Source organism: Typopeltis vanoorti, chromosome 10, assembly GCF_054136105.1.
Source record: "Typopeltis vanoorti isolate ZY-2024b chromosome 10, IOZ_Tvanoo_1.0, whole genome shotgun sequence".
Classification (NCBI taxonomy): domain Eukaryota; kingdom Metazoa; phylum Arthropoda; class Arachnida; order Uropygi; family Thelyphonidae; genus Typopeltis; species Typopeltis vanoorti.
The window spans coordinates 67,104,543-67,118,601 of NC_143558.1; the positions used below are offsets into that span (position 1 = coordinate 67,104,543).

The 14,059-nt window shown below is 35.2% G+C and overlaps 1 protein-coding gene across 3 annotated transcripts in view; it reads right to left on the reverse strand.

The window, feature by feature from the left end:
• LOC150102479 (uncharacterized) overlaps nt 1-14,059 on the reverse strand; it is a 547,971-nt gene that overhangs the window by 421,543 nt on the left and 112,369 nt on the right. Inside the window, exon 2 of one of the 3 annotated variants that reach the window (XM_090399124.1) lies at nt 12,373-12,462. The exons of the other annotated variants lie outside the window; for them this stretch is intronic. The gene's annotated coding sequence lies outside the window, so the exon portion shown is untranslated. The remainder of the gene's footprint in view (nt 1-12,372; nt 12,463-14,059) is intronic. 3 annotated transcript variants of the gene reach the window in all.

A 14,059-nucleotide genomic window follows, 5' to 3' on the forward strand; every position in this document is an offset into this window, starting at 1 on the left:
GTGTGTGTATGTATTAGAACATTTTCCTAATATTATTATCCTAAAGGTAGAAAAAATTTCAAACTACAGACAGGAAATTAGCGAAAGGTATATCCAAAGATTTGAGAATGTATTGCCGACATAGTTAAACTGTCATTAAGGGTACACAATGGTGATAACTTTTTATATCGAATCACGGCGTTATGATAATTATGAGAAATTATTTCAGTAGGGCTAATTACAAACGTCATAAAAATTCTTAACATATGAACCTGGAACAGTGATACCAGATTTCTATGCAGTAATAAAAACCAACAGTGCTAATCGCACGATAAGTGGACATGGTTTTTTTTGTTCTCTGTAGTGCATCAAGTAGCAACAACACTTAATAGTTAAAAAGATCTGGGTTCGAAACATGTCTAGGATGCATTTCTATAAGGGTTTTTAGCTCGTACGATAAACAAACCAAATTGAGCCATCATACAAATACATAATAAATACACTCTCCCTCAGATTCTTTATGTTGATATCGGTAGCTTTTTTTTTTCTTCTTCTTCTTCTTCTCACTGTACATTATGCTCAGCACGTTTTACTATTTAATTTAATGAATTTCGGTGAGTGCCTTGATTCCTAAATTCAGGAAAGACGTTAACAGGAACTCCACAAAATATCTAGCGGCTTAGCTAATTCAACTAAGAGTGGACCATCCGTGTGCTCTGTCTGTAAAAGGCATGTGCTCTAAGGACACATTTACTACAGTTCCTACCCATTCAGCTGACCTTCGTATTTATCAATAATTGATATTTACCATTAATAGCAAGTACAGTACTCTTAATCAAACTCAAGACAAACTGCTACAGAACTGGAGGACGGCTTCAATATGCATTTACTACTAAATGCATACATACTGAGATGAAGATAACAGAATTTCGCAATATAAACAGTACACATGCCACTACCCAGCTCATAAACATGTACATAACGGAAGCAATAGCGACTTCATAACAATGTTAGGTCACGCACGCAAGTGGAGGGGAACTTTAGCTAGTGGTTGCAGCCGGAAGAAGTGTGTTCATAAGGAAAGGTGGAGAGTGAGAGTAGTAGTCTGTGAAATAAGAAGGAAGAATTGATTCCAGGAAAACTGAGAACTTCAATAACTAGACATGGCTAGATTTCCCAAGATACAATAATTCAAATTCAAATCCAAACGAACAAATATGCCTGATTTTGCCAAAGGCTGCTATCTTATCTCTTCCTGAGTAAGATAAGTTACTTATAGACAAGTGATGTTACATGCGGCTGTATTAATTTTCGTGGTCTGTCTCAAAAGCAAGTAATATCTATACACACTGCAAATTAACATAAAAATATTTTTAATATAGTCGCACACTTAGGTAACTTTGACCTCAGCGTAGTAGATATAGGACATACATACTCAAGATCCTTCAAGTACTTCATAACATGCTAAATACATAAAGAACCAACCAAGCGAAGTGAATAATGAGTGTCCTAGATGCATGTGTTTAGATTTTTCAAGGATTAATAGTGAAAATATCAGATTAAAAATGAATTACTGTTAAGTTGTAGAAAGGAATTGTGTCCCTATCTACTGGGGACACAATGGTTTAAAAAAACAAACACAGTGAATAAGCGCTTTTCAGCGAAGACTACCCACTCTAGATAAAATTAAATGTTTTTACAAGAAACTGAATTATATACAAAATTCTCAATCAATATGAGAATATTCATTATAAAAACACCAACAATCCGTGTATAATTAACTGTCTCCATTGGATCAGTTTACGTACCGTAGTGTTTTTTATTATTATTATTGTTAATCATCTGTTGCCTATTTTGACGTTTTCAGTAATACAACAAAACCAGATTATCTATCCAAAATTAAGTGGATATTGAATACCACATTATTTCTTAGCCGAATAAGAAACTCAAAGATAGGAGATCCAATCTAAGAGTTTCATGCCGAATATAGAAAACTATATATAAATATAAAGATTGGCGAGTCCAAGCGTAAGCCAACACCTGGTAGTGCAATGCTGAGAGACTCGTAGTAAAGGTGGAGTAAGCTCCGATCACTGTTCTTAGTTTCCCATAATGTAAAATACAGCTCCTAGGAGATGTCTTATTGTTCTACATTATGAGAGAAGGTCACTACCCAGACCGGTTTCGACCTTTTTTGAGATCTAATCAGTGAGTAGGTAGACCTAGATGTAATACTAAGGTTTCAATGGCCAGAACTTATATCTTTACTGTATGAGTTGCCAAAAAAGGTGCACGAATATAATTACTAAAATAAAAGCCTACAGGCTTCACATCGGCGAAGTAAAATTATTCAAAAGTGATTAAGTGAAACCTGTTGGCTCTTATTTTAGTAATTGTATTCGTGCACCTTTTTTTGGCAACTCGTACAGTAAAGATATGTTCTGACCATTGAAACCTTAGTATTACATCTAGGTCTACCTACTCCCTGATGAGACCTCAACAAAGGTCGAAACCGGTCTGGGTAGTGACCCTCTCTCATAATGTAGAACAATAAGACATCTCCTAGGAGCTGTGTTTTACATTATGAGAAAATACTAAGAACAGTGATCGGAGCTTACTCCACCTTTACTACGAGTCGCCCAGCATTGCACTACCAGGTGTTGGCTTACGCTTGGATTCGCCGATCTTTATATTTATACATAGTTTTCTATATTCGGCATGAAATTCTTAGATTAAATCTCCTATCTTTGAGTTTCTTATTCGGCTAAGAAATAATGTGGTATTCAATATCCACTTCATTTTGAATAATTTTACTTCGCCGATGAAGCTTGTTGCCTCTTATTTTAGTAACAGATTATCTATTGTTATTGCATAGAAATGTTAAGCGTACAAAAGGTCTTGGACGAAAAAGTGAAGTTTACACTTTATATTAAGTTTATATTATTACCTGAGTTTAATTCCACATTGGAAACGTCGACCCTCGGACAATGAAAAGATTTCGGGAGATAAGTGGTGGTATCAACTCTCCAATGATTACCAATATTCCAATTTATCAATGCTATAATGTTAACAAAATATTTTATTTTGGGTGCGTTTTCTAACTTTTGTAAAGAAAGAAAAATTATTTCACAATTTCAGGATGAAGCAACAAAATAATGATTGTCTGCGTATTGTTATAGTAAGCATCGTGACATAATTTTAAAACAAGAGTAAAGTGCACAGACTCCATTATTCCAACCACTAGAACTATTTTCAAGCCCTTTCTGCACGTGTGTCCGATTTATCCTGGAGACAGCGCAGGTGAGAGTGTTATTCATCGTCAAGTACAGGCTCGCTTCGGCATAATCGAGGAAGGTTGTAGCTGGTACCGCAGATGTACGACTAATGTATTATGATAGCAATGTCGCCACGCCTTAGGACTTCCCACGCTCCTCCCAGAAGCAGGTACCCCGGCAAACAAAGGCATTGACCTACTTCGCAGTTAAAATGATTCCATAACCAAATCGATACTTTCTTTACTGCACGCGACTTGGTGTGCTAGGTAAAGGTCGTCGCCACAATACACGTTTTATCAATTTTCTAATTATTTTCGCGATGTAAATAGCACTGTCATAACTTAAGCGGGAAATAGCAAAGAATACGAAATTTGAGTGCAATGGATCTACTCATAAGCACTGGTATGAATTTAGCAGAAAACCATAAATAGTGGAAATATTTAAGTGTCTCCAGTAGTGTCCAACAAATCATTTCAATCAATGGTTCCTAATCATTGGATGAGTAACACGGCACTGACTGGGCCTCTTCGGCTAACTTTCGGGTCACGAAATTTCTAACTGCGGAAATTATTGAATCTAAATGACTACTGGAATATTTTAAATAGCTGCCTGCATACTGGTTAAACGAAATATTTACAACTGCACAACGTAAACCTTTTAAATGCTAAAGACCTACTAGATTAATGGAAGAATGAATATTTGGACTGCTCAACATGAAAACAAAAACTTGAAAGGAGCTTTTTCTGAAAGACATATTAAGGAAGTTTTATTCGAAGAATGTGAACCCACAGGCATTTCCTGTTGCAAAACGTTGCATTTATAACTGGTATTTCCTCCTATTTTGCTTCGAACTGTGTGTCATCGCTGTTGGAGAACTGAAAAAAACAGCAACCCATGCAATATTAATATTAAGTAAATGCTACTGAAGCAAACGACTTAGATAAGCTGAGCAAAGAAAAAAATACATCACTCAAATCAACGTTACGTGTGTGTATATATATATACACACACACACACACACTTGTGTATATATATATATACACACACAAGGATCATTTCAAAAGTTTGGCATACCGCGCATGTGTAGCGAGTGGAATGATGCAAGTTTCACGTTCACGTCAACTGTAAGTCAGCCGTTGAGTAAAACATCCTGTGCTCGTTTTCAGTTTCTAGTATTCATGTTCACGAATTAAGGCTTCAAAATGGAGGACGAAAAGTCTATTCCTAATAAATAATATTCACACATTAACTGGAAACTTGAATTCAGATCGTTTCCAATTACCGCTATCTGACTGCTTTACGAACGGAGCCATTCATTCGGCAACAACTCGTATGCACCAACAGTAGATTTAGCGATTCACTAAAATCTGTTGAGTTTCTTCATATGGGAGTGAAAACCCCCAAGATCCATCAGGTTAGTGTACGATAAATACATATGTTGTATTTATTGTTGTTGATAGAACTACTGAAGGACATGCTATTTACGCTAGTCAATAGGCTGCAAGTTCGAATCCCATCATAGGCATGAATGTTTGTCTGTAGGTGGAAGATGTATTTTATCGCCCGGCGTGAGACCATCTTCCCACTTATTTGAGGCCCTAAGTGGCTTAAAAAATTTCGTGTTTGGTTTCTAGAGCAGGATTTCCGAATTATGTAAAAAAATAAATAAAATATACATAAAATATAAAAAACAGACAAAAAAAATTCCTTAGCTCACCAACGGTATAATGTACTGTAGGTTTACAATCTTTCATGGGTGGGAGGCACACACACACACACACACACAAAAAAAATATATATATATGTATATATATACAGTAAATATATATATATAGCCTTAGTTATTTAACTAAGGCTATATCTTTTGTTATTTAACTCCCATCCAGAAATTTTATTTCCGATTCTTACAGAATCAATCAACACCTCTTCCAAATCCTACAATTGCTCCTAGGATCAAACCTTGATATATTAAAATGATTTCAGATTTGCTGGTGGAAGGTTAAGAGATAAAATGGCTTTTTTTTTTCGGGATAATTATTCTCTCCTATCCCATTCTGTTTCAGACACATCCTTACACGCTCTTTGGACAAATGATCATTCTCATAATGGATAGAATCTCCAGAACGTGTCAGGACAAAATTACACGGGATAAAATTGCACTGCAAGAATTACACGAGGACGAAATTACACAGGGAAGAAATTACACAAAGAAAAAATTACACATAGATAAAAATACACTAAGAAAAAAATTAAAAGGAAAAATACACAAGTAAGAAATTACGAAATTAAGAAATTAAACAAAAAATTACACATAGATAAAAATACACTAAGAAAAAAATTAAAAGGAAAAAATCTAGTTTAGTGACTCGTAATACAACTAGTGTATAATGTGCGAGTTAATAAATTTTGTGATTAATTATACACAAGTAGGAAAATATTTACACAAGTAATTTCAAAATTACGAAATTAAGAAATTACACAGGGAAGCAAAAACAAAGAAAAAAGTACACAGATAAAAATACACTAAGAAAAAAATTAAAAGGAAAAAATACACAAGTAAGAAATTACACATAAAATAAAATTTACCAAAAATTGTTCAAAATTTATAACCAGCAAAAGGTAAATCACTAGTGCAGATTTGGGCAAGGGGATTAGAGAGGTGGTTGAGTTGGAAACTCAAAATGATGTAGTGATTAGCTACCCTAATTAGTACTTACCTCAGATTTACAAGGAATAATTTCCTAAGGTAAAACCAATCGACAATTGTTAATCACCATGAACTGCTCAAGAATTTCTAAGAATTGTTTGGGTGAAGGTATATATAAGTAAATTTTTGTCTTGCATTCTTCAGTTCTAGTTTAGTGACTCGTAATACAACTAGTGTATAATGTGCGAGTTAATAAATTTCATGATTAATTATTTTAATTAATTTTTAATTTACCCATGGCTGATTTTGAGTACGGCGTTAGTAATAAAAGTGGTCAAATTATAATTTACAAAGGATTCGAGTTTGTTCATCACCGTGAAACTGCTTTCGGAACTATTCATTGGCGTTATGCAAAGTTTAGAACTTTACATTGTCGATCGCTGCTCCATACCAGAGACAACAAGATTATCCGTGAGTCTTCAGAACACTGTCATGTTAATAGGACTTTTGAATCTGAAGCTCATCAACTTGCAAATCAAATGAAAAGATATATGTCGAATCCAGGCGCAACGGCTCGCGCAATTATAGCTAACAGTTTAGTGATCAGACGGATTAAAAATGTGCCTACCGAAGAAGAGCTCCATGACGAGGCGATTAAATAGATCCAAAGCTAAAACAATCGGATAAGTTCCGTCAAATTCAGATAACAAAAACTTTGAAATACCAGAGAAATACTCTAAATGGATTATTCATGATTCCGGGGCAGAAGATCCAGGACGTATAATACTAATTGGTCACAAGACTCTTCTAGATCAACTTGTAGTTAACGATTTTTGGCTAGCAGATGGTACATTTAAAGTGGTTCCAGAAATATATTATCAGTTATACAGTATCCATGTCCAATATGATTCAGGCGTCGTTTTTCCTTGTCTACTGGATCTTCTACCAGGGAAAAAAGGACGAAATATACGTGAAGATGCTGAACATGTTACTGGAGAAACTTCCTCAAGCTCGACCACGAAAAATTTTGACCGATTTTGAAACAGCAGCAATGAATGCTTTCCGTGCCGTGTTTGAAAACATCGAAGGCTGCTTTTTCCACTTATCACAATCTATTATACGCAAAGTAAATGAATGTGGAATTCATATATAAAATTTCTATATGAATCCAATCAGTCATTTGCAGTGCACATTAAAGTGTTATAATCACTTGCACGTTTGCCAGAAGAAGAAGTGTTAGAAACATTTTTAGAAGTTGCTGATCTGTTCTCTAATTTAGACGAATATAATGAACAAATCGAGCAAGTTCTCCTTTACTTCAAACGTACATATATTCGAGGTCGACAGCTCAGGAACGGCACTTATAGACAACCTCTATTCAGTATTTCTACTTGGAACCATAGACACTCTGCAGCCAACCGTATAGATAGAACTACAAATTGTATCGAAGGATGGCACTATGGACTTCAGTCTCTCTTTCAGTGTTTCCATCCAACTGTTTGGAAAATTTTGGATAACATTGTTAAAGAATTATCTTTACAACATACAAACTATTTGCAGCATTTAACTGGTCAACGAAACCCAAGACGTCGGTACATTTCGTTAAAACAACGTATTTCAAATATTGTACAAAATTACGACTCTAATAGACGATTGGATTTTTTACGTTGTATAGCTTATATGACTTAGTGTTTGTTTTTTATTATTTTTTAAAATAAAAGTAATATTTGCAATATTAAGAAAGTTTGTGTTTAATTTGACAACAAAATACCAATAATATTTTAATCGAATTAAAGTCAACAGGTAGGTCTTATAAAGTATTACAAAATTAACGGAACTCTTATCCGAAAAATAAATATAAAATTCATCATAAAAATTTAAAAACTAAAGTAAAACACTTCGGTGTGAATATTCAAATTTGTGTAATTTTTTCTTAGTGTATTTTTATCTATATGTAATTTCTTCCCTGTGTAATTTCTTCCTTGTGCAATTTTGGCAGTGTAATTTTAACATGTAACCCTCCAGAAACTAGTGAAAGGGGAGAAAGAAACTAACACACGCATTGAGTTACTAATGTAATCGGTAATTTCAGTACTTCTTAATTAAAACTATTCATTAACTGCAAATGATACTGCATGATAAAAAGGACAACTTACTGCATTTCTTCCTTACATATAATAGGTCTATACTAAGGTGGTTTCTTAAGACAGTGAAAACCGGTTCTGACGCACACTAGCAGATTTCTAACAACGATGCAATGAATGTGTCTCTTTCTCAGCAGTCTTGGTGATAAGAGTTTAAAGTGAATCTTTAGCTATTACGAATGAAGTGATCGTTAATAACCTTGCACTGACCCTATATTTCGACACTCGGGTACTCAGATAGTAGATCACACTCTGCGGTTAGAATTTGAAGTTCAGCAACGGTTTCAGGAAAGAAAAAGTATCGCTTTTTATGTACACAAAAAAGACAGCCGGTGCAAAGACCCCTAACTAATAATTGCACATAACCTTTCACGGAGGAAGGGAAGGGGAGAGAAAAATAAATAAATAAAATGGAACAGAAGTGCAGATGCCTAGCAACAATTCTGAGTATTGAAATTTGTCACACTATCAGTATTGTGGCTCAATCATAAAGGCAATGTCAAGAATACATGAAAACTCGTTTTTTGCATAATGTTCTTTCCTTTAAATGCATATAGGCATAATGGTAGGATTGGTTTGAAAATGGTCAATGGATAACTAACTACAGTTTAAAATATAATCTGAACTCATTACATATCAAAAGGCCAGGTTTAGAAAAACTTAACAGGATGCTTTCATGATCTTTTAACAAAATACAAAAAATGTAAATAAAACCCAAGTGTGTCGTGTGTTTTCACTTAAAAAAAAAAAAAAAAGTATTTCGGAAATAGAACTCAAATGTGTTGTCATGTGTTTTCACATTAAATGAAAATACTGTATTTCGAAAAGGTCATATCTACTGCACAGAACAAGTGTCGAACTATAAGGGAGTCAACAAACACTGCCCTACCATGGATATAGATACCTTTCATATTATACATATTACACGTGATATCCGTGTATTACAAAATATCCGATTTGGTTCAATACCTGAGATAATGGATCTACCGTCTCCAATCTTAAAAGGGCGAATGTTAAGCATATTAGTTATTCTTCGCGAACATGATCCCATTTCTGCTAAATGCAAAAGTGAAAAGAGTAAAATGAAGTTTTGGAGATTTTTAAAAACTTTTTAAAAATCTCCAAAAAAAAAAAAAAAAGGCAGATTTGAAAATGACAAGTCTATATTCAGAAAATATAATACAATTTTTCAAGAAAAAAAAAGTTCTTTTAGTTAAACTTGCATTTTCAGGTCGTTCGCAAGTGAACAATGCCTATTACCGTCATCTGTAGATCGGTAGTCCTCATGAAACAACTTGAAAATGGAACAATTCATTTTGATGAAATACAATATTTAAAATTATCATGTAATTTCATTGTTAAAATCTAGCAACACCTCACTTTACACGAAGACTAAAATGCACTGTATACAGGGCCACCGACGATGCACAGAATGAAGTTGTTCTTCAGCAATCGGCGATTTTAATTGCCCTTCAAGAATACTCATCTCGCCCAATGAATGTTATTTTCCACTTATATTCTCACACTAATCTTGCCATTTTATTTCATTTGCATTTATTAGGTAACACTCGTTAATAATAATCCGTATTTACAGATCCTTAAGACCTGCGACCTGTCCGAATTGGCTTTCGTAACAGTAATTTTAAGATTAGGTGGTTAGCCTATTTTATGTGTTCGTCTGATCCGTATATCCGGTTGCGAATGAAACCCTTCCACCACTGTATGAGACCAGTTACTCACCCTTCAATTAAGCTGTAATTAAAGGTTCTTTGCGTCCTAGACGGGATTCAAAAATTCTATTACACAGGTAAAGTGGATCCATTATTATTTCAAAGCCGAATGTTTGTAGAAACTATGAAAGTGTCGTAAGTTGACCTGAGAGCCTATGAGAATACAATCCTCTGCATCCCCGAAGTTTTCTTAGCTTGCGAGGATTAGAAACTTTCATAGTTTCTACAGACATTCGGCATTGAAATAATGCCGAATGTCGAAAAAAAAGTGGATCTACAATCCACTTTACTTATGTAATTTTACATCGCCAAACTGAAGACTTTTGGCTCTTTCTTTAGTAATTCAAATCCAATGTTTATCCAAAAATAAAGAGCTTCGTTGAAACCGACTGAGCTGCGGAGGCTCAACAGCCGTTAGTAATGTTTATTAACATCCCAAACGCAATACTATTATCACGTTGTATTTAATTTCTAACTAGTTTAATCCAGAAGTTAAATTTCTCTGTATGCATAAATACAAGGACTACACGAACTTCGACAAAATTATAATTCAGCAATACCCCTCTCTCATACTATTCAGATTCTTATCAGACACAATCTAGCATGAAAATGACAAAAAAACTACTAACTATATGAAGAGCCAAAGGCTTCAATTCGGAGACATGAACTTATTTAAGTTAAGGGATATTACATCCCATATTGTTTCTTAGCCGAATAACAAACTCAAAGAGTTTCATGCCGAATATAGAAACTATACAAAGTTCGGCGATTCCAAGCGTAAGCAAATACCTGGATAGTGCAGCACCTGACCCATTTGGTAGTGCAAGCTGAGGCAACTCATAGTAAGAGTGGAGCAAGCTCCCATCACTATTCTTGGTATTTACCCATAATGTGAACTTAGCTCCTAGGAGCTGTATTACTGTTCTACATTATGAGAGAAGGTCACTACCCAGACCAGTTTCAACCTTATGTATAGGTGAAGCGGGCTCTAAAAATAAGACGATCCCGAAAGATCGCCCAACTCAACGTTGTTCCACTCGATGACAGGCTCACCCCGTCACCGAGAAGAACTTCTTAGCATTGGCTCTACCCAGTGGTAGGCTCACCCCACCACCAAGCAGAGCCATAATCTCAGCGGTGGCCCCACTCAGAGACAGGCAAAAACCTACCTCCAAGTGGAGCCTCTCAAAGCCAGATCCGCCCGGCACCGGTTTCCACCCTCATTGGGGTCTCATCAGTGAGTAGGTAGACCTAGTTACTACCAAGTTTGTAGCGAACAGAACTTACATCCCTTCTATGAGAATTGCTAAGAAGGTATCCTAATAAATTACTAATTATATGAAGAGCCAAAGGCTTCAATTCGGCGACATGAACTTATTTAAGTTAAGGGATATTACATCCCATATTGTTTCTTAGCCGAATAATTGCCTTCTTGGCAATTCTCATAGAAGGGAAGTAAGTTCTGTTCGCCTACAAACTTGGTATTAACTAGGTCTACCTACTCACTGATGAGACCTCAATAAAGGTTGAAACGGTCTGGGTAGTGACCTTCTCTCATAATGTAGAACAGTAATAGCTCCTAGGAGCTAAGTTCACCTTATGGGTAAATACCAAGAATAGTGATCGGAGCTTGCTCCACCCTTACTATGAGTTGCCTCAGCTTGCACAACCAAATGGGTGTCAGGTGCTGCACTATCCAGGTATTTGCTTACGCTTGGAATCGCCGAACTTTATATAGTTTCTATATTCGGCATGAAACTCTGAGTTTCTTATTCGGCTAAGAAACAATACGGGATGTAATATCCCTTACCTTAGACAAAAAAACTATTAGAAAATTAAATCCAAAGCCATCTCAAAATATCACAATACGGATATTCTGTATTTAAACGGTACTCCTGAAATGCAAAAAGTGCTGGGTGAAATGATTTATATTATTATTATACTTTATTTTTATATATTTATTTTTGCACAAGGATGAGAAATTTTAACATATATAAATTTCTAAAAATCGGATATCTACACTTCCATAAATACCCCCCCCCCCCCCCAATCAAACAACATACAGCAGAACAAGCCATCTTTTTCAAACACCAAAAATAAGTAAAACTTAAGCGTATATCTGTGTTTGTTTTATGCTTCAGAGGTATGTTCAAGTTAGATAAATTAGTTTTGGAATCGTGATAACGAAGTATTTGCCAGGAAAAAATTTCAGCATTATCTTTAAGATAAGAAAACAGAAAGATTGAGAAACCTGCCAAAGTCGGCTAATGGGTTTATGGCATCTTTTACCATTGTTTAAAGATATATTAAACTAAACTGCAGTTCGCATTTAAATTGCGTATTAAATCAAGTAACTATGCGTAATACTTCGTTCAAACTGGTCGTCGTAGTAGTTTCTTCAAGCCAACACTTGATTACCATGTATTATACCAACTATACTTATATAAGAAATTTTAAGAACCGTCCTAAATAGTAATAAACTTTTTTTTGTTGTTCTTGATTTAACTGTCTTAATTTGACTGGGATTATAACCGAAGAAACAAAGGCTACGAGGTAAGTGCGTCTGTTAACTACGTGCATTCTCCGGCATACTTTACCTGTTTTGTGAGATGAAACACCAGTTGGGGGGAGGGAGAGTCTGCATAATTCAGCAATGCCCTTCTCCCATACTACTCAACCGATACAATCTAGAATGAAAATGGCAAAATAAATAAATAAATAAATTTGAAGAATACGAACAAGGATTTATTTTTATTTAATTATTTATTTTATTTAACCGGAACTCTTGAAATGGAAGAATGTGTGAATATCACTTGTTGAAAAGTCATTTATACAAGTTACTCGCTTCTTCTTCTTTTTTTTTTTTTTTTTTTTATATAAACAGCAAAAGGTTGCCGTTTGGCAATGCAGTGCCCATTGAAGTATTCTGAAAGGATGGGGACAAAATCGAATATACTGAAACCCCTTTAACTAGGAACCGAGTTTTCCTCCCAGAAACATAGATTTTTCATCATTAATCTGATCATACATACAATTTACAGACATAATACACTAGTCTCAAAGAAAACACACAATTTATAAACTCATCCACGCGTCTCATAGCGTCAGCTGATTGTTATAATCTTAACCAATCCGAATTTGAGCATAATATTGTGACTTTCAGCTGGCTGCGCTAACCCACTGGTTGGTCTTTTTTTGCAAGAACTCATCCACTTTATCCAATAAAGGCTAACCTAGTTAAATGGCATAAAATAAATTATACCTGATATGCATAAATACGAACAAGAGTCTTGTAATCAAATGTTGAAGTCCTACGTCTTTCGTTTCTTTCCGATGTACCAAGGATGAGTCCTCGATCATCTGCAGCAACTCCATCTCAACAGAGAATGATTAACAATAAGTTTGTTTAAAAGGCATTCCCTGGAAACTTAGAAGTCAGTCTACGCCTTTATACAACGTTCTACAAGGAAATATAGACGCTGACACATTTCTTTAAACTGCAATCAAATCTGAGCAAGTTCAAATGCTTCCAATTTGATATCTTCCGACTATTTCTTAGAGTCGCTTAACAACTGCAGGAGAAATTATCACGCTACCCCCCCCCCGCCACCAAATATTCTCCAACCAAACAGTGGAAGTACGAGTAAAAGTTCTCGTATCAAGTTATCTAGTTTGGTCTAGGGCAGTGTTTCCCAACCTTTTTGATGGTTCAGACTCCCCCCACCCCACCCTGTAGCGAATGTTAATTCACCGCGGTCCCCATAAAATCTAAAATGGAAATCATAAAGATGAAATAATAAATTACAATTTTACAACACTAAATGTGTCATTTATGACAATGCAATACTGTTATAAATGGATATGTTCATATTCTTAACAGTATTGCAAATATCATGTTGCTCACACCTGTTGTTCACACTTGGCCTACAAGTGTGAGCAACATGATAAGATAAAGTTTAATGAAAATAAACTATCCCGTGAACCCCCGGGGGTCCGCGGACCACAGTTTGGGAAACACTGGTCTAGGGCATGCTAGTAGCATTTCTCTCTCCACCACCTAGATTCTTCTTGTTAAAACACTTCACTTGCACAGTCAAAATGAAAAACTTTCTCTGAAGCAACACTGAAGAAAAGCTGCAGTATAGTCCTCTAAAGGGAACATTGTTCGTTCGTATACACGATAATGAATAATTTCCATTAAATCTTTTGAGTTGGGAAGAGACCTGAAACGTTGATCACTGTCTTTTGTGAATTATGAAAGAGAACGTAAGGATACTACCAACT